Genomic DNA, 18,853 nt, shown 5'->3' with positions numbered 1-18,853 from the left:
TTATCCCTGCTTTACTGATCAGGAAACTGAGTCCCGGGTGGGTGCCAGAGCCCACCCAAGAACACCCAGGCAGGAAGAGGCAGAGCTGAGATCTGAAGCCAGGTTCAGAGAGGTGAGCCCCACCCCTGGTCTACAGAGAAGGCGTTCATGCTTCTCCTTGGACATGGATGGGCAGGTAGCATGCCAAGCCCCAGAGATCCCAAATGTACCAGCAGGGACCCTCCTGCCCTGGTCTGCAGTGGAAAGGATGACGCATTTGTAGAATGGCCAGGGAGACAGTGTGAACACCTGGGCTGCACGCCCCCCTCTTTCTAGCCACAAAGTGGATGGAGGCAGCTGGCCGGCCCTGGGCTTGGGAGTCAAGAAGACCTGGGCTCGAATCCTGCCTTAGGTGTTTAATAGCTGCGTGACCTTGGGCAAGTTACAACCTCACCAGCCGTTTCCTCATCTGTAAAATGGGGATAATAACAGGGTGGTTGTGAGCGTCAAAGGGGCAGCTATGTGGCCCAGTGGAGAGATTACTGAACTTGGGAGTCAGGGAGACCTGAGGACAAAGCCTGCCTCAGATACTTCAGAGCTGGGTGAGCTTTCCTGCCTCAGTTTCCTCTTCTGTAAAATGGGGATCGTAACCAGCACCTGCCTCCCTTTCCAAACGTTAAAATGCTGTCTCAGTGTTAGGCCTGTGGAGTCAGTGTGGCCCCTTCTCTTGGGGGAGGCTCTGGGCCTCAGCTTCCTTCTTGGCCTCCACAGTCCCCTTCCTTAGCCTCAGTGTCCTCATCTGTAGAATGGTGCTGCTGGTTCTGTCTGCCAGGATGAGCCCCTCCCTGTCCCTTTTCCAGTCCCTGGGTAGCCTGGGGGGGAAGCTTATCTCAGGGGCCCCCTTCTCCCAAGGTCCCAGGCTGGGGGGAGGGGCAGGCAGGATGAAGGCCCGACAAGGAAGGCTTCTGACAGGAGTAATTTGCTCTGGGAGATAAATGCCTTCTCTCCTCTCAGAAGTCACTGCTTTTTTCTCATCTTGCCCCCCCCCTTTTTTTTTTACAGTTTGCTAAATCTGTTGCAATCTGGTGCCAGAGATTAATTCAGGCAGAAGGAGGGAAAAGGGGGGTGGGGGGAAATGCCATGAAGCTGTTTCTTAAAAGCCATGGAGGCAGAAATAGGCAGGATTAGCACCCTGGTGACCCCGGTTTTAATTAAATCCAAAAACCGGCCTGAAAATAACCCAGAACAGCTGACTCTCCCCTCGTCTCAGAAGCCGGAGCAGCTGTCTGAGCAGGCGGGCCTGGCAAAGGTCAGCAGCCTGGTACCCAGAGGCCTGGCCTGCCAGGAGGCTTAGCGGGTAGAGCTCTGGACTGCACCTTAGGAGACCTGGGACACAGCCTAGGTGTGTGGCCCTGGCCCAGTCACTTAACCCCTCTTTGCCTCAGTTTTCTCTTCTTTGAAATGGGAGTGATAACAGTGCCCACCCCCCACAAGGTTGTCACAATGGCCAAATGAGATAATAGATGTAAAATGTTTGATACATGAATGCTGGCTCTTATTCTGTGTTGCTGGAAGCCGCCACGTGGGGCCCTTTAAGGGCTTCGAGTCTCAGGGCTGAGAGGCTTTCATAGGTTAGAGCCTGGGCCTACACACAGCAGGGAGGTAACCGTTTGACTTTGGATGGGTCATTTACCCCCTGGGCCTGGGCTGCCTAGTGTCTCCAGCAACTTTGCTGGGGGAAGGGAAGGCAATGGGCCTTTGAAGCTCCTTAGACTGCCCACATTCACCTATGAAAGCAGGATGGGATAGTGGTCAGCGTGCCAGCCTGGGGCCCTGACACTTACTAGCCAAAGGACCAGGGACGAGGCATTTCACTTCTGAGACTCAGTTTCCTGCTCTGTAAAATCATGGTCATAATACCTGCAGGCCCAGCAACCTCAGAACGGTAGTCACATCCTCAGAGCCGTCCCCTCTTCCCCACCTCCTCCTTTCCAAAGTGCCGGTTCTGAAAAGGCCTTGTCCAAGCTAACTCTGGTGGCCCTGGCTGTAGGGAAGGCAGCTTCCTGGCCTCAGGGGAGGGACTGGGAGCCTGGCCAGCCTAAGCCCCCCAGGGCAGGTGGGCTGGGAGCATCCCCCCGGTCCCCTGCTGGTCCTAGCCTTCCCTGGGCTTTCCTTGGCTCCCCTTCTGCCCCTGCTGGGGTGAGAGACCCCTGACCTTGAGCATTTCTCTGCGTGTGGGTGTGGCAAGGGGTGGGGGCAGAGCAGGCAGCCCACAGGACACCCAAAAAAACACCCACCCCGGAGAGGCGTCTGAGAGCACGTCCCAGTACTCACCCTAGGACACCTTCCCCAGGGCCCTCCACTTTCTGACCCACAGCTTGGCCGGTGCCCTGAGATACACACGCATGCACACACACACCATCACACGTAAGAGCCCAGGACCCTCCCCATGGGCATCCTGCCCCAGGCCCTGTTGGAGCCCAGGCACTAGAGGCGTCCAGGGAGCTGGCACAGGAGGCCTCCCCTGGGAAGGGCCAGGGGGGCCCGGTGGGAGGCTCCCTGGGGCTTCCCTTTCATCTTTTCCCTGGTCTGGCGGCTCTGAGAGGGAAGAGGGAAGGGGAGCGAGGGTGGAGTTGGAAGTGAAACAAACAAGGATCAGAGCAGAAAAAGCAACGTGAATGAAGTGATGTAATGATGGAGACTGGTTACATCATCCCCTGTGAGCTGCGGGTCCAGCTGCTGCTTCACTGAGGATGGCAGGGGCAAGGGTAAACACACACACACACACACACACACACACACACACAGAGCAGGGAGGGGCCTGGCTCCAAGCCACAAGGGCACTCCAGACACCATCGAGTGCAACCCCCCTCATTTTACAGACAGGGAAACTGAGGCTGGCCCAAGGTCACACAAGTTCTAAGAATTGGGGGTGAGATTTAAACCTAGAACTTGTGACTGCTTTTTCCTGAGTTTATCGGCTAATGCTATCTTCATGCATCATGTGGATAAATACATACACCAACCACAGGAGAATGTAAGCCCCCGGAGGGCAGGTCAGTGTTCTTTCTCCTCTTTCTGTTCCTGGCGCCCACCACACTCAGTAATATGCTAGCTGGCATCCCAGTAGCTCACGAAGTCTGGGATTGTCGACTTGGAGTGGGAAAGGGCGTTAATGGCCATCTGATCCAGTGTGGAGGCCCAGAGCAGTGGGAGACTGCCCCGGGGTCATCCGGGGTCACCCAGGCTGAGCCAGCATTCTAAGCTCAGAGTCTAACCCCAAACCCAGTGTGAACCTCCCTAACATCCTGGGAGGTAGGTACTGGAGAGATCCTGGTGCCCATTTGCTGCATGGGGAAACTGAGTCTTAGGAGGTGCCCTGACTTGTCCAAGGTCCCATGTGTATCTCCCTGCACAGGACCATGCCTCACTCACTTCCTGTCACCAGTCCTGTAGGGGCCACGTTTGATGCTACTGGGCCCTCGTCTCTGTAAAAACAACTCTTCCCTGGGTCCCGAATCCCCAGCTGGGTTTCACAGGGGCAGGAAATGGGACCTGAGAGTCACAGAAAGTCAGATCTGGGAGAGACCTTAGAAATTACCTCTTCCAAGCCTGGGCTTTCCAGATGAGGAAACTGAGGCCCAGAGAGGGAGGCGCTTCTGCAAGTCACACAGCTAATAAGTGTCTCTCCACCCCACGAGGGTGGTTGGGGTTAAGTGACTTGCCCAGGGTCACACAGCTAGTAAGTGTCAAGTGTTTGGTCTGAGGCTGGATTTGAACTCAGGTCCTCCTGACCTCAGGGCTGATGCTCTATCCACTGTGCCACCTAGCTGCCCCTTGGGTTCCTTTCTTTGGGCCTCAGTTTTCCCCATCTATAAAACAAGGAGGTTGAACCAGATGACCTCCAGGGTCCCTTCTGGTTTGAAATCTCAGACACTGTACAAAATGTGAATGGAGAGATTATTAAATAAAGTCGCCCTCCTGAGTAATGGAAAGACCCAAAGATACCAGAAAAAGAGCGATGAAAAAGGGGATGAGTGGTGAGCGCTCTGGAACCGGAGTCAGGAAGACCTAGAGCCTTCCTGCAAGGCCAGTCCTTGGACCTCCTGCAGCCTCAGTTTCCCCATCTGTAAAGTCAGGGGGTTAGACTTACGGACCTCTGAGGTCTCACCCAGCTCTAAATTTATGAATAAAACACATCTCCCTTCTTGGCGTACAGGTGGGGGACCATGGGGTCAGAATTGGGCATACATTGTCAGCCAAAATTCACCGAAGAGACTGGCTCTGCTGCCCATCTTCTAGGTCCCACAGGGACAGGAGAGGCTGTCGGGTACAACCCCCTCACTTTACAGATGAGGGCCAGAGAGGCCTTACAGCTGATCAGAGTGGAGGGGGCAGGATTGGAACCAGGGTCTCTGACTAAATCCAGATTCCCTTTCACTGTGCTTTTCTGTCATGTTCTGGGTTCTGGGTTCTGGGATCCTTGTTTCTGGCTACAAGCTTGGAGTGGTGAGCAAGCCAACAGAAGGATGCTATCCGCAAATCGCATGCACAGTTAATCTGGAATTCTTTGTGTCCTGGTGTATGATTTAATGCCATTTATCCAGCTAGAACAGTCTCCTGAAAGGGATTCAGGCCATGGCCCTCCCTGCTTCTCTCTCTCTCTCTCTCCCCCTCCCTCCCTCCCTCTCTCTCTCTTTCTCCCTTTCTCCTCTCTCTCTCTCTCTCTCTCTCTCTCTCTCTCTCTCTCTCTCTCTCTCTCTCTCTCTCTCTCTCTCTCTCTCTGTCTCCCTCTTTATAATTTTTCTCCTGTAAAAATAGAGCAGAGCCCCCAGCCATTTCCGCTTGTCCCCCAGCTGTCCCTGTTGTTTGAGCAGCCTCGTGCATGGTATCTCCTGCCTCCTCCTGCTCTCTGGGCCCCCTCAGGAACCTCCGCCCGGCTACCCCGTGGCTGCTGCCCAGAGGCCTTCTATGGGCCCAGCTGTTGGGGTGTGCAGCTTGTAGCAGGGACACATGTTCTTTCTGCAGAGCCCCACAGAGCAGACCCAGAGCCTGGGTGCAGGGCAGGCCTGGGGGCAGCTTTGAGGCCCAGAACTGTTGGAGCCCTAAAGGGGAGCCTTCAGAGCACCCCAAGAGTCAGCTTGCCCTTCTTTCAATTCTGTTTCCACCACCTTGTCCTGCCTGCCCAAACTAGCTGGTCTAGGAGGCCCCAGGGACCCCAAAGCTCCCAATGAAAGATATCTCCCCCCATCCCTTTAGCAGCTTCACAATGCCCTTTGCTTGGCCTTTCAGGGTAAGTCTTACAAGTAGGATCAACCCATTTTGCAGATTGGCAAACAGTACCCTGCCTATGGTCTGGCTCCGCATAGTAACAGTGATACCCTCTTAGCGTGTGCCCAGATTTTGCCCTTGGGGGCTTCCCCAACCACTCCCCAGAAATCATTTTCCATCTTATATAAGTAGTAGAGCCTTTGGTGCCTGGTCGGGGAATCCTTGGCGGCTACAGCTGTTTGAGGAAACTGAGTCCCAAAGAGGCAGTGATGTTCCTAGGGCTCATGGTTTGGATTTCTCTTTGGATGCCTTGTGCCCAGATCAGAGCAGCTGGTGGACCAGAGCTCAGAGCTGGGAGGGCCCTCCAGGAGTCCCACCCACCCACCCCCATCTGATTCAGAATGCTAGTGGCAGTGTCTCTGACAGCCTCGGTGGGTGGGTAGGATTGGGGCAGAGAGCTGGGGACAGCGTCGGCGGGGGGGGGGATTGGGGCAGACAGATGGCTGGGGCAGCTCTGCGTGACAGGAAGGCTTTCTTGGCATCGGTCTCTTTTTCTGCCCTCTGGGGTCAAGCAGAAGATGACACCCTTTTCCACTTGAAGATGCCGATGCACTCCCCACCCCCACCCCCAATCGAGCTTCAGCAGGCCCAAGTCCTATGGTTTTCCATTGTATAGGATGAACCCCAGGCCCTTCACTGTGCTGATTGCCTTCCTCTGGACGTGCTCCAGCTGATCAGTGTCCTGACTAAAATGCGGTGCCCCGAGCTTTGCCCAGTCCTCCCTATGTGACAGGCAGAGCCCAGGAGGACCGTCACCTCCTCTGCCCAGCGGAGCAGGGCAGAGGAACCGGGATGCCAGCCCTCTCTCTTGACATGCAGAGCCCTTCCTGATGATGCACCCACCATTTGTGCGCAACGCCGCCGTTTGCACTTTGCCATTATTAGCCTTGACGTAGGAGAATGGCCGACGCCGGGCTCCCCAGAGCTAGGAGTGACCTAGCTCCTGGGACCTCCCCGCCTGGCCCTGGAGAGTGTGGGGAGAAGGGGACAATGGAGCATCACTGTTAAGGGCATTACTTCCCGTCGGCCCGTCCCCTTGCCCGGCAGATGAGCAAGGCTGTGAGGGACCCAGTGTGCTCCGGGTCCAGTGACCAGCAGTCCCTCCCCACGACAGCAGCATGGGTCTGGGCCTGCTCCCTTCAGGCTACTCCAGGCCCCTGCCCCTTCCCTTGAACAGGGACTTCCTCCCTGGGTGTTCAAAGCCATCTCGTGGTCCACCCCTCCTCTGTACAGATTCTGCATGCAAAGACCCTGAGTCTCTTTCCCAGAAACCTCCGTGGATTTAACTAGGCGTATTCAGGCATAGAGGGCTGCCCAGCTGGCTCCTTTCTCTCCAGCCTGGAGGGGAGCCCTGGCAGGAGGTAAATATGATCGGGTGGTCCCCTCATCTCTACTCCCAGCTCCACACATGCCTGCTCTGTAGGAGCCAGAGAAGAGACGAGTGCCAGGAGCTCCTCACTCATCCAGAGCCCTCAGTTTACAAATGAGGAAACTAGAGTCCAGAGGTAGAGGGACACTGGCCTACAGGATCACTCAGTGAGTCAGTCAGCGTTCTACACCAGGAGCAGGCCGATCTGGGGATGGGCCAAGAGAGCGAGGCCCCAGCACCCCTGGAGGCTGACACTGGCCAGTCTGCGGATGATGGAAGGTGGCGCTGCTCTCGGGGCATGGGCAGTGGCGGCCCAGGGTCCAGCGGGTAGGGAGAGCGGAGCAACGTTGGCACCCTGGAGCAGAGCCTGCTCCTGGGCAAGAGGCAGGCCCTGAATGAACCCAGGCTTCCCGACTGCCTACCACAACATGCAGAGGGACATGTCTGGCAGCTTTTGAGCTCTCTGGGAAGAAAGGGGAGGCGCAGCATTAGAGGCATGAAAGAGAAGGGGAGGGAGGTTACTGGAGGAGCAGAGCGGGCTCAGCCACAGCCCAGGATCCTTTGCTTCTGGCCCCCTTGGGCACTTGGAGATGAAGCTGGACCCCAAGGGGCACCCATCCCATTAGTGCCTGACTGAGGAGGCCTTTGCAAATGACTGCCAGGTCTGGGCCAGCCTGAAAGGAGGCTACTTTCAGCTCTGGGGGGAGCTTTCCTTCCCTTAGGAGGGCCTGGCCTGTATCTGGAAGCCTTCTGGATCAGAAAACCCAAATCCCCAAGAGCCGTAGGGCTCAGAATGAGTTTGCTCCGAATTCCCAGGGGGAAGATGAGTGTTTAGGTGGTGGTTCTTTTTTGGGAAGGGGGGTGTGTGTGTTACTCATGTCTCCATGTGTGCGTGCACATGGCTTAGTACCATCAACTTTCTATATTTGTGTCTTCCTATGGGAGATGAGTTTGTGGACTTTCCGGGATACATATTTGACTCTGTGTGTGTGTGTGTGTGTGTGTGTGTGTTGGTGTGTGTGTGTGTGTGTGTGTTGGTGTGGCAACATCAATTATTTTCCCAGGCAAATAGCAAAGTCACTGCAATGTCTCTGCCCTCCCCTTCACACCAGCCTGTGGCTCTCTCACTGTCCCCATCTGAGCGTTTCTATTTGCTCTGGAGCCAACAGTCAGTCAGAATTGCCACGTCTAATGGATTTCCTGCCCCAGGTTGGAAGGCACAGACACCCCTCCCATCACTTAGAAGTGGGGCCTCAGGGGCTGGGAGGGTCACCTCCTTAGTACATCTCCCACTCCCCTCGCTGCCTGGCTGGTCTCCAGAAGTCATTTCCAGGCTGTCTTTCTCCCCTGCAAACCCCACATCCCCGGGAGCGGGGCTGCAGTTCCAGCCAATTTTGATTTTAAGCCGTGTTTGGAAGCACCAAACCAGTCACCCAAGGAGAAAGAACAAAGTGACAGGTGATGTGGCAGCCTCGCTGAGGCTCACCGGGCCGGCGGGAGCCGGAGCTGTTATTTCCAGACTCTAGAAAATAGAGCAGAAAGAGCTTGCCTACAGCTGCTGGCCTGGCTCCACATTGGGGGGGGGGTGAGGATGCTTCTCCCCGCCACCCCCCTCAGCCAGCACGCCCTGCCCTCCTTGCCGTGCTCCTCCGAGGAGCATCCAGCATCCCCTCCAAAACTCCCGCCAGCTGCCGTCCCAGTAACTCAATCATGCATCGATCTGAAGGAGGGAGGGCTGTGGGCTGATTTATGGGATGGAAGCCTCAGCTTCCACCCCCCCCATCTCCATAGAGGCAGATGCACCTCCTCTCCCTCCCCCAGACATGCATACACACGCTGAGCTCCATCCCAGGTCACCACGTTTCACCTCTGTGGAAGCGAGCAGGACCGGCCTGCCTGTCTTCTGCCTCAGCATGACTTACTAACCATACGGGGAGGCTGCTGCGGGCAGCCTTGTTGGTACCAGGTGCCCAGCATCTGGGCTCATGCCAAGAGATGAGCTCTGGCTCTCTTGAACGACCCCACTCCCCAAAAAAGCCCCCTCCCCAGCTTTGGAGCCATCTGCAGGGCTCAATGGGTGTCATAGCCTCCCACCTCTTCAGGATTCCTGCTGGGCAACTTTCCCCGTAACCACAGCTGGGGAGGACGTTATGCCTGGTCATTCATCCCACAAATCTCCCAGCTACATTCTCCTGAGCATCCCCGTCCCTGCCTCAGGACCCATGTGGGGAGCTAGAGGTGCTTGTCCCAGAATCCTCTTTTCCTGGCTTCTGAATCCCCTGCCTCAGTAGGATGGCCCTGCCCTCTTCTGAGAAGACCAAGATTCATTTTTCTGCCTTTGATGCTTCCTAGCTTCGTGACCCTGGTCAGGTCACCAGTCTGACCCTGTTTTGTCCTCTGTCTGGGGATAATACCTACTCTCCAAGGTCATTGTGAGGCTTAGATGAAACAGATGGGCATAAAAGACTGTCTAAATAAGTGTTAGCCTTCCCCCAGCCATTCCAGAGTCCTTCCCCTCCGGCTCCGGGGGGGTCAGGGATTGGCTCACTTCTGGCTTTATATCCCCAATGCCTGGCATACAGTAGGAGCTCAATAAAGGCTTCCTCTTCTCTTACCAAGGGGAATCCTAGGGTGAGAGCTAAGCGGGACCTCAGAGGTCATCTAGTTTACCCCCCCTTTTTTTTTACAGATGAGGAAACTGAGGCCTGAGAGAGCAAATGCCTTGCCTAAACCCTCCTAGGTGTGAACAAGCCAATGTAGACAGAGTTAGACTTTAATCCTTTGGCCCCAGTGTCCAGGCTCTTCTTCTGTCTTCCTCTACCATCTCCCCACCCCCCACCAGCCCAGGCTACCTTCAAACCCACCTGGATCAACATCCCTGGGGAGGGGGTGGGGCCAGGGTCTGGGAGACAAGTTTGAGGCTCCCCCTTTTTTCTTTCCTTTTAATCCTTTATATAAATAACCCCATGCTCTCCAGCTGTGATTCATCCCACTGGTCGGAAATAGGCATTCACAGATCTGAGAGCCACTCTCTGGCCCAGCGGCTGAGGGGCTCTCAGGCACTCTCGCGCTCTCTCTCTCTCTCTCTCTCTCTCTCTCTCTCTCTCTCTCTCTCTCTCTCTCTCTCTCTCTCTCTCCTCTCTCTCTCTCTCTCTTTCTCCCTCCCTCTTCTCTCTCTCTCTCCTCTCTCTTCTCCTCTCTTCTCTCTCTCCCTCTTCCCTCCCTTTCTCTCTCTCTCCCTCCCTCCCTCTCTCTCTTGTCTCCCTCCCTCCCCCCCTTTCTCTCTTCCTTCTTCCTCTCTCCTTCTCTCCCTGCCTCTCTCCTCTTACATTTCCCCAACTGGCCTCAGCAGAATCCCAGCTGTCTCTGCTCCCCAGGAGGGAAGGGAGACACTCACTCCTCCTCTCCTGTCAGTGGAGCCCCCGAGCCTGGGCGGAATCCCATTTCCTCCTCCTGCCTTCCACGCTGACCTGTCTCAGAGCCGGTGGTGGTGAGCATGTGAATGCGCGTGTATATGGATGTGTTGCATCTGAGGGGGCCCAGGGTCTCAGCCTAAGACTGTTTCCATTTAGTCCCGTCCAAGGAGATTTAGGGTCTTCCTGGGCTTGGGGATCCTGGCCCCCAGTGTCTGCAGCTGGCCCCTTCCAGAGAGTCAGACGGGAGAAGGCGCTCTCTCCCTGGCTGCTGGCAGCCCGGCCGTGGCCTCAGGGAAGGGACCGGGCCTCCAGTGCTTGCCGGACTGAGCCCAGCGGTCTTCGGGAAATGCACCCCTTACTCCCCGCCTAGCCTGCACTCCCCAGTTCTCAGGCCAACCCGGAGTCCTGCGGAGGGCGCCGAGACCAGGAGTTAGTGCAGGGAGCAACTTAGCAGCCTTAAGGCTGGAGGCGAAGTCCTGCCCGTACCCCCTTCTGCCCCTTGGCCCCCAGCCTGAAGTGGTCTCCATCTCTCTCCCATGCCTTCTCCGCCACGCCTGAACCATCCCTTTGAGGCTGAGAGCTCATCTCCACTGTCATCCCAGCACCCCGAAACATCTGTCGGTGCCAGGACAGAATCCCCTTCCCCCGCCAGGTGCCTCGTCCCCTCCCCCGCCCCAAATGTCGCAATAATCCGTCCCAGCACCGCTGCCATGCCTGTCCCCTTGCAGCCCCACCGGCTGTCTCCGACCCTGCTTGGCTCCCTGTTCTTTCTGGGTTAGCATGTTGGAGCTGGGGTACCCTCTGCACCCCAAACCCACCTCCTGCGCGGTGTTGGCCGTCTTCCCCCTCCATACACACACATCCGCGGCACAAAGTCAGCCGAGTGAAGGTGAGGTGGAACTCCTAGCGCCCATCCAACCCCTCACAAGTGCTAGGACCCCAGACCTTCCCCTGTTTCAGTGCGGGGGGGGGGGGGAAACGTCAGACCTCAGGTGTTTACGGCGCCTTGGCCGGCCCAGAGCCCCGGTCCCTGGCTGCCAGCCGGGATCTCAGCTCGAAAGAGAGCCTGTGCCCGCTGCCTTCGCGCACACACAGTCACATATACACACACACACACACACACACACGCACACACGCTCACATTCACACACACACATATACACATACAGTGGAAAACCAGGCGCCCCGAGCCCCGGCCCGGCCCCTGCGGCGTCTTGGGCCGGGCCAGCTTACCTGCAGGTTCCCAGGCTCCGCGGGCGGGCAGGCGGCGGGTGGGCAGGCGGGCTGCAGGCGTCAGCCCTCCTCGGGAAAGTTTGTCATCCTAGGCATCCGGGCTGCACTCGGCGGTTACTCCAGGTAAGCGAGCCCAAGCTGGGCGGGGGGACGAAGGGGTGGGCGTGCTGGGGAGCCAGGCAGACCGGGAAGGGCTGGGCGCGCGGCGGCCGCCCACCCTGCCTGAGGATGCCGGGCGAAGGGCTCCGAGGAGGCTGGCAGGGCCGGGGGGCGCTGGGGTCCAGCCCTTGGCAGCAGCAGCACATCACCCGCTGCCGGTGTGCATAGCGACTGGCCCGAACCGAACCGGCGAGATGCGGGGAGGGAGGGAGGGAGGGATGGATGGATGGATGGATGGATGGGAGGGAGTATGGGTGCGCGCCTCTGTGGGTCTGTGTGTGCGCGAGAAAGCCAGCAAGGAGGGAGAGAGGGAAGGAGAGGGAGGGAGGGAGGAAAAAAAGCCAACCCTCCCCCTGCCTTGCCTTTCCTCCGCCACCCCCTCCTCTTCCTCCCCCTTCCCTCCCTCCCTCCCTCCCTCCCTCTAGCCCAAGGAGCAGGCGCTGAGCCAGGCTGGGGAGGGAGGCTGCGCTAGCGCGCACAGGCCAGTGGGGATCAGTAGTGGGGCAGCCTTGGCCTTGGTGAGGCTGCTATGGGGCTGGCGGCTCTGAGGCAGCATCGGAGCATCCTGAGGGAGAGGAAGGGAGGAGGTGGAAAGGGGCAGCAGGAGGGAACGTGGGCACACGGGGCTAAGAGGACTCCCCCAAACGGTGGTGACCCCAAGAAGCAGCCACGTCCCTGCTGGAAAGGCAAGTGGGGAGGTACCCACGCCCACGCTGTGGTCTGCTCCTCCCAGCTAAGATGGCAGATTGGACCGGCAGGAAGGAGCGCGGATCAGGGTCCTGAGCCCAAGGGAGAGAGGGAAGGCGCCGGCTGCACCCTGCTGCTGCACGCGGGGCACGAGGAGGCCAAAGAGGGAGGCTGGAGGAGGGGGAGGCCAGGGCTACTCAGAAAATCAGGAAGCCTTTGGTGGAATTAGAGAGAGAGATCTCTGGGCCCTGCCTGCCCCCCCCCCACCGTGGCTGCGTTAACTTAGCCAAGTCACCAGGTTCTCTAGACCTCGGTCTTCTCACCAATAAAAGGAGGGGAGCACAGGATTTAGACGAGGTAGGAACTCTAGAGGCTGGAGTCCAGCCCAGACATTTTACAGATGAGGAAACTGAGGCCCGGAAAGAAAAAGTGCTTGCCTTAGAGTATCCAGAGATGGTGAAGAGAACGCTGAAGACCTGGCTTTGAATCTGGGCTCTGCTCTTTACATATGACATCAGGCAACTCACCTTCCCCCCCACCCCAGGCCTCAGTTTCTTCTTCTGTCCACATGGCAGAGTTGGACAGAGTGATCCCCACGGTCCCTCCCAGTGTGATCACATGTAACGTTGTATGAAAAGTGCTTTGCAAACCCTGACCTTCTGTATCAGTGCCAGTTATGATTGTCGTTATCATTATTGTTATTATTATTGATCAAACCCCAAAATTGAGAGCAGACACAGGAGTCCTCTGTAAGCCCACCTTCATCCCTACCCAGCCCCCCAGCTTCCCTTGCAGGTAATCCCTTCTTCAAATCTCTTACCTCCAGACTTAGTTTTCTCAGAGGGCCCCCCCACCTGTCTGCCCTTACCCCACTCCAGGTACTCCTGAGTGTGAATCATCCCCTTCTTCTCAAGAAGGGGACACTGAGGTAGAGTAGCAGACGTGGCTTCATCCCTCTCCTTCCATCTTCCCCACCCCTGACTCTGCAAGAAGAAGCCACTGATGTATAAAGAAGTCAGGAGCCCAGATTTGCTCCCTGCTTCCATCCCCTTCACCATAACCCCCCCCAAATTGTCACTCTCATTCAGCATAAATTTATTAAGCTCCTACTGTGTACACGTACCCTATTTAGGGTCCACTCTAACTGCCAGGAAAGGTGCATGAGTGAGTGCTGGATCTATGGGCAAAGTCATTTAAAAGCCTCTGTGTGCCTCAGTTTCCTCATGTGTCAAATGAGGGTGAGAGTACCAATCCTGCCAATGCACAGGGTTGTTGTGAGGAAATGGCTCAAGCACCCCCTTGTTAATGGTTAGTCATGTCTGACCCTTCAGGACCCCATTTGGGATTTTCTTGGCAGAGATACAGGAACAGTTTGCCATTTCCTTTTCCTGCTCATTTAACAGATGAGGAAACTGAGGCAAACAAGGTGAAGTGACTTGCCCAGGGTCACATAGCTTGTAAGTGTCTGAGGCCAGATTTGAACTCATGAAGACGAGTCTTCCTGACCCCAGACCCGGTGCTCTGTGAGCCACAGTGGTGGCTCCCCCAGGCCGCCTCTGCTCCCTAGGACGGGGCAGGGGTGACAGTTCATCCTCCATTTCTGACACTCATTGGCCTTTTGCCACCCTTGGCCCTCAGCTCGAGGTCATCTAGGGGACGGAGATTTGAATAGTAATGCCTGTAACTGGCCGTGATACAGAAGGACTCAGGATCACAGGGCCAGAGACAAAGTCTAGAACTGGGAGGCACCATAGAGATCACTCGGTCCAACTCTGCTGTCTGGACAGAAGAAGAAACTGAGGCCCGAGGCCTCATGTCATATGTAAAGAGCAGAGGCCAGATTCAAAGGCGGGTCTTCAGGGTTCTGTTCACTGTCCCCGGCTACCCTCAGGCAATCCCCCTTCCCTCTCTGGGCCTCAGTTTCCTCATCTGTAAAATGTCTGGGCCGGTCCCTACCATGTCTAAATCCTGTGCTCCCCTCCTTTTGAAGTGAGAAGACCGAGGTCTAGAGAACCTGGTGACTTGGCCAAGGTAACGCAGCCAGGGGGTGTGTGTGGGGGCAGGCAGGGCCCCGTGGTCTCTCTCTCTCTCTCTAATTCCACCAAAGGCTTCCTGATTTTCTGGGGAGCCCTGGCCTCCCCCTCCTCCAGCCTCCCTCTTTGGCCTCCTCGGGCCGTGGGCAGCAGCAGGGTGCAGCCAGGGCCTTCTCGGCAGTCCAGTCTGCCATCTTAGCTGGGAGGAGCAGACCTGGGCATGGGCATGGGCACCTCTGTGCCAGCCTCCCTGCCATTCACTTCAGATCCACAAGTCAATTAGTCACCTACGATGTGCAGCGCCCGGTGCTGAGCTCCAGTGATGGCCAAACAAAAGATGGAGCCTTCCCTGCCCTCAAAAAGCTTAGATCCTCTTACTAGCTGTGTGACTCTGGGCAAGTCACTTAACCCCATCTCCTAGCCAAGGGGAAAAAAAAGCTTAGACTGTACTTGAGGGAGGGGGGAAGGGAAGGGGAGAACCATGCTCACCCAGCCCCAAGAAGCAACTACAAGGGAGGCCATAAGTCAAGTGAGGACAGCTTGCACTCAGCACTCAGCAGGCCAGGCCTTGTCCTGAGTGCAGGGGGCAGCTGAGGCAGGGGACCCTGGGACTTCCAGGTCCAGGCCCAGCTGGGAGCAGGCGAGAGCCTTTGCTTCTGACTGAGCCCACCACAGAGCATGTTCTGGACGCCTCCTCGCTGGGTGTGAGCTCCAGGAGGGCCCTCGCCTGCGGGGAGGACGAGGGGCTGGGGATGGTCACGGGCTACGTTTTTGTAGGGGAGCATCAGAGCATCACTGGTATTATTCACAGTGCAGGGAGTGGAGAGCTGCCTGTATCTGTCCACCCACACCCTCCCAATCTGTGGTTTCTGCCTCTCCTCCCCCAGCTCCGGGGCGCAGATGTCTGAACGAGGAGCTCGTCATTCCAGTGATGGGGTTGAATTCCTCTCTCCTGGTCCCTGTCGCTTTATGTGACTTTGTCTTTCCTTGTCTTTTTTTCCCCTTCTCAGAATCATCAGGTCTTGAAGGGACCTTGGAAATCATCCAGTCATGCTCCATTCCCCATGCAAGAAGCCCCCCAACAACATCCCTGGCAGGTCCTTCTTAAGTCTGCAGCAGAAGACTTCAGTCAGGGGGAGCTCACTATCTCATACATCAGCCGGTCCTATTGTTGAATGGCTCTCTTTCCCTGGGACTTGGGAGATCTGTTTTCTTGATCTTCTGGGGACCTGCCCTTTACCATAATCTTCCGTATCTTCTCCCCAGTTCCCTTTGGTCTGGCTTCCCTACAGATGTCTCGTGGCCTACAGTGGCACCACAAAATCCCAATTCAGATGTGTGGTACAATGAGCTAAAACTGACATTTATTAGTCACCTGCTGTATGCTGAACATGCTGCTGCCCTGGGGGAGGTACAGAATTTAGATAAGACGCCAGACATAGTCATGTTTTCCTAGAGCTTACCGTCGATTGAGGAGGGGGGAGATGGAGGCGGGAGGTGGGAATAAGACCCCAACAAAGATAACTATCATAGACACTACTACATGATTTGTGTATTAGAGAGGAGAAGAAAGTAGTTCGAAGCCTGAAAGACATCATTATTGACCAGGACAATCAGGGAGGTCTTCCTGGAGGAGGCAGCATTTCTACAGGGGGTTTATGAGTTGGTAGGAGTCCAGTGTTTGAGGATGGGGCAGAGGGGCGTTCTAGGCGTGAGGAGAAGGGTGAGCCAAGGTAAGGAGGTGGGAAAGCCCGAGGCAGATTCATGGGTCAGCAGTGTCGTCTGCTCAGGCTAGGCTCCCCCAAAAGAGAGTCATGGGGACCAAGCTGGAAAGTCTGACCAAAGCTGTGTGGTGAAGGGCCTTGAATGCCAGGCAGAGAAGCAGGGATTTTATTCCACGGGTAGGAAGGAGGGAAGCACTGAAGGTGATATCCAGTATTACATGCTTCCTGTACTGGAGTGTTACTGACAAATGTGGAAGGTGTCACAATGTCAGGGAGGAACCGTCTCTGCATCACCTTAGCCTTCCACATACACCAGAGAGGAGGAAGGAGGAGAGGGGCCCCGGGGACTGTTGGTCTTTGGATCTCAGCACCTCCCTGCATCCGGGGCTGGACCAAGGGGCACTCAGTGAACAGTGAGGAGGGTCAGAACAGTTAACAGCCGTAAAAAATGACCCTGGAGATTTGTGATTTTGACCTTGAACGGGCCAAGCCTCTCCCAGCTCCCAGGGCGGCCATAACCAGCAGCCTGGAGGTGGTGCAGTCCTGGATGTCCACTGATATGGAGCCAAGAGTGGCCAGACTTTCCTGCTTCCCTCAGCATCCCCTCCTGCTGTTGCTGGCAGGCTGGTCGTCCCCCCATCCTGGAGCTCCCTCCCCTTAAAGGACCTCATCTCCTGGTCGCTGTACCCCAGCAGCTTCCACTCCCCATTACCAAGGAAAGCTTGGGAAATCCTCCCACCCCCCTCATTCTAACAACCTCCCTCCCCACCGGGGAAAGGCTGAAGTCAGGAACCCAGGCCCAGGGGAAGGCCTTCTTCATGGCGGCAGAGAACTGGGGTCACTTAGGTGCCCAGAGATCGGCCAGGGGCTGAATAGAGCCTGGGGTGTGAACATCGTGGCTGTCATGGAACCTTGAGAAACAGCCTAGAAACTGATTTGTGTTAATAGAGTGGCAGATGTATTCAGGTATGAGAAATTCAGAGAGCATCGGGAAACCTTCAACAGACTGATGTAGGGCAGGGAGAAGTCTCAAAGAACCATGCCTGCATGACCTTAACAAAGCCAGGGAAAGCACCCCAAGAAAGCAGCAGAAATCTGCCTGATGTAACGACCGGTCGGCCCTGGACAAGGCTGGAGGGAGCAAACCTCTCTCCTTTTAGTACCGAAGTGGGGGGCTGCATGCACAGTGTTGCCCCCCCGCCGTGAGATGTCAAGGCTGCTGACCCCCCAAGCCCCAGTCTCTCATCTCCAAGCTAAACAGTGCTGGGTCTTCAGCTGGGCCTTGTCTGGTGTGACCTGGAGGTTCTTCACCACCTGGGGTGCCTTCGTGGGGTCACTGTGTGGCAGCTTCACCGCCCCAGCACGCTGGAGGCATTCCACCCCCGGGTCAGCCAGTATTCTGTGGGTGCCACACCCGGGACGTCCATCTGTCATCCCTGCCTCTCTCCCGTGTGTCCTTCAGAAAGCTTCGCGCCTCTTCCTGCACGTGACTCAGCCTAGGTCACGTGCTCCAGCCTCCTGGTACCCATTCTGTGTCTCTGTGTTGCCCTTCGGGTCACCTGCGTGTATCTCCTCTGGGGATTTTGGTCTTCCGTCATTCGCAGCCTTGATCTTCACCAGAAGGGTGTTGGTATTCCAAAGATGGGCTGAGGTCGGGGCCAGAAGCAGCCAGTAAGCATGGACAGCACCCTCATAAAGGGCCTTCTCTGTGAGATCCAAGCTCAGCCTTCCCAGGGCAACCCAGGAAGGTGCAGGATGCCCCAGGATGCCCCTGCCCTGCCCGCATTAAGGGTGCCATCAAACGGCCCGCCCATAAAGCTGGAACAGACCCTGTAGATGGACACGGAGCCGGCTGGGCATTGAAAAGGCAGAATGTAAAAGCAGCCAGATTTCGCGGGGGAACTTGCAGATTGCTTTCCCATTTGAATAACAATAAAATATTTTAAATAATAGTAGAAGGCAGCAAAAGGAAAAGCTGGGTCCAAGGCAGTCATGATCAGATTGTCAAGTGAACAGCCCAAGAGATAATTATTGGAGGAGATCAGATGAGTATGGGAGCGCTGGCTGGTGGCTGAGGTGTTCAGAGAAGGCAGAAGGGGTGGGCGTCCAGCTGGGGGTGGAGGATGGGGGGACCGTTAAGATAATTCAGTCAGGTGGGCCTTTCTATATCCCCCCAGCTGCTAATGCCTATCCCCCAAAATCTCATGCTTACATATGTGTATATTCATATGCACGTGTATATGTTGTCTTCTCTGGGTGACGTGACCAGCCCGCTTCAGTCTCTGGTCATCCACTTCCTGGATGGCATTCCTATAATGTCTTCTAGCCTACTTAGACCCACTCCTGTCTCTCTGTTGCCTTTTGGCTCCCCCATGGTTTAGCTTCTCTAGAGCTTGTGGGGGACCATGACTCACAGCCATCTCACATCACGAGGCGACTGTTGGTGTTAGCAAAATGAGCTTTTGTCTCAGGGAGCAGCGTGGCACCACCGAAGATTCTGTGTTGTTGCCCAAATGCAGTCCATCCTGCTGTCTTCCTCCAGCTCCGTTCTGGACCCAGCTCATCCGTCTGCAGAGCCCGTCCCAGACTGATGTGCTGTTCGGTGGGCAAAGCCTCAGCGTTGTGAATCTTGTTCATTTAGCTTTTCTCCCAGAGGCTGCTACTCGATCTCTTCGGAAGGGTTGTGGATCTCACGGAAGAGGCTCCGTCGTCTTCTGGAGCTTGGCGGCATCCACACGGTGCCTCCTGAAAACAGGGGCTGCTGAAGGACTTCACCATCCGTAGGGGTGTGGGACAAATTCTATTTGATTTCGATTCTGTGACCAGCACCTCTGGCATTCATTTTGCCTTTTGTCAGTAAGCAAAGAACTGCTGAACAAAAGTTATCCCCGGGGCTTGTATCTGTCGCATCGAGTCCACAAG

General features: G+C 56.2%; 2 protein-coding genes across 3 annotated transcripts in view; one reads left to right on the top strand and one right to left on the bottom strand.

Moving 5' to 3' along the window:
* Window positions 1-11,761, bottom strand: part of FLRT1 (fibronectin leucine rich transmembrane protein 1) — a 113,192-nt gene extending 101,431 nt beyond the window's left edge. The window contains exon 1 of the mRNA XM_020968411.2: window positions 11,329-11,761. The gene's annotated coding sequence lies outside the window, so the exon portion shown is untranslated. The remainder of the gene's footprint in view (window positions 1-11,328) is intronic.
* Window positions 1-18,853, top strand: part of MACROD1 (mono-ADP ribosylhydrolase 1) — a 209,863-nt gene that overhangs the window by 148,985 nt on the left and 42,025 nt on the right. The window lies entirely within an intron of this gene.

The sequence above is a fragment of the Phascolarctos cinereus genome, unplaced genomic scaffold (genome assembly GCF_003287225.1).
Source record: "Phascolarctos cinereus isolate Bilbo 61053 unplaced genomic scaffold, phaCin_HiC Scaffold_9;HRSCAF=440, whole genome shotgun sequence".
Lineage (NCBI taxonomy): Eukaryota > Metazoa > Chordata > Mammalia > Diprotodontia > Phascolarctidae > Phascolarctos > Phascolarctos cinereus.
This window is presented reverse-complemented; position numbering and strand designations above follow the sequence as displayed.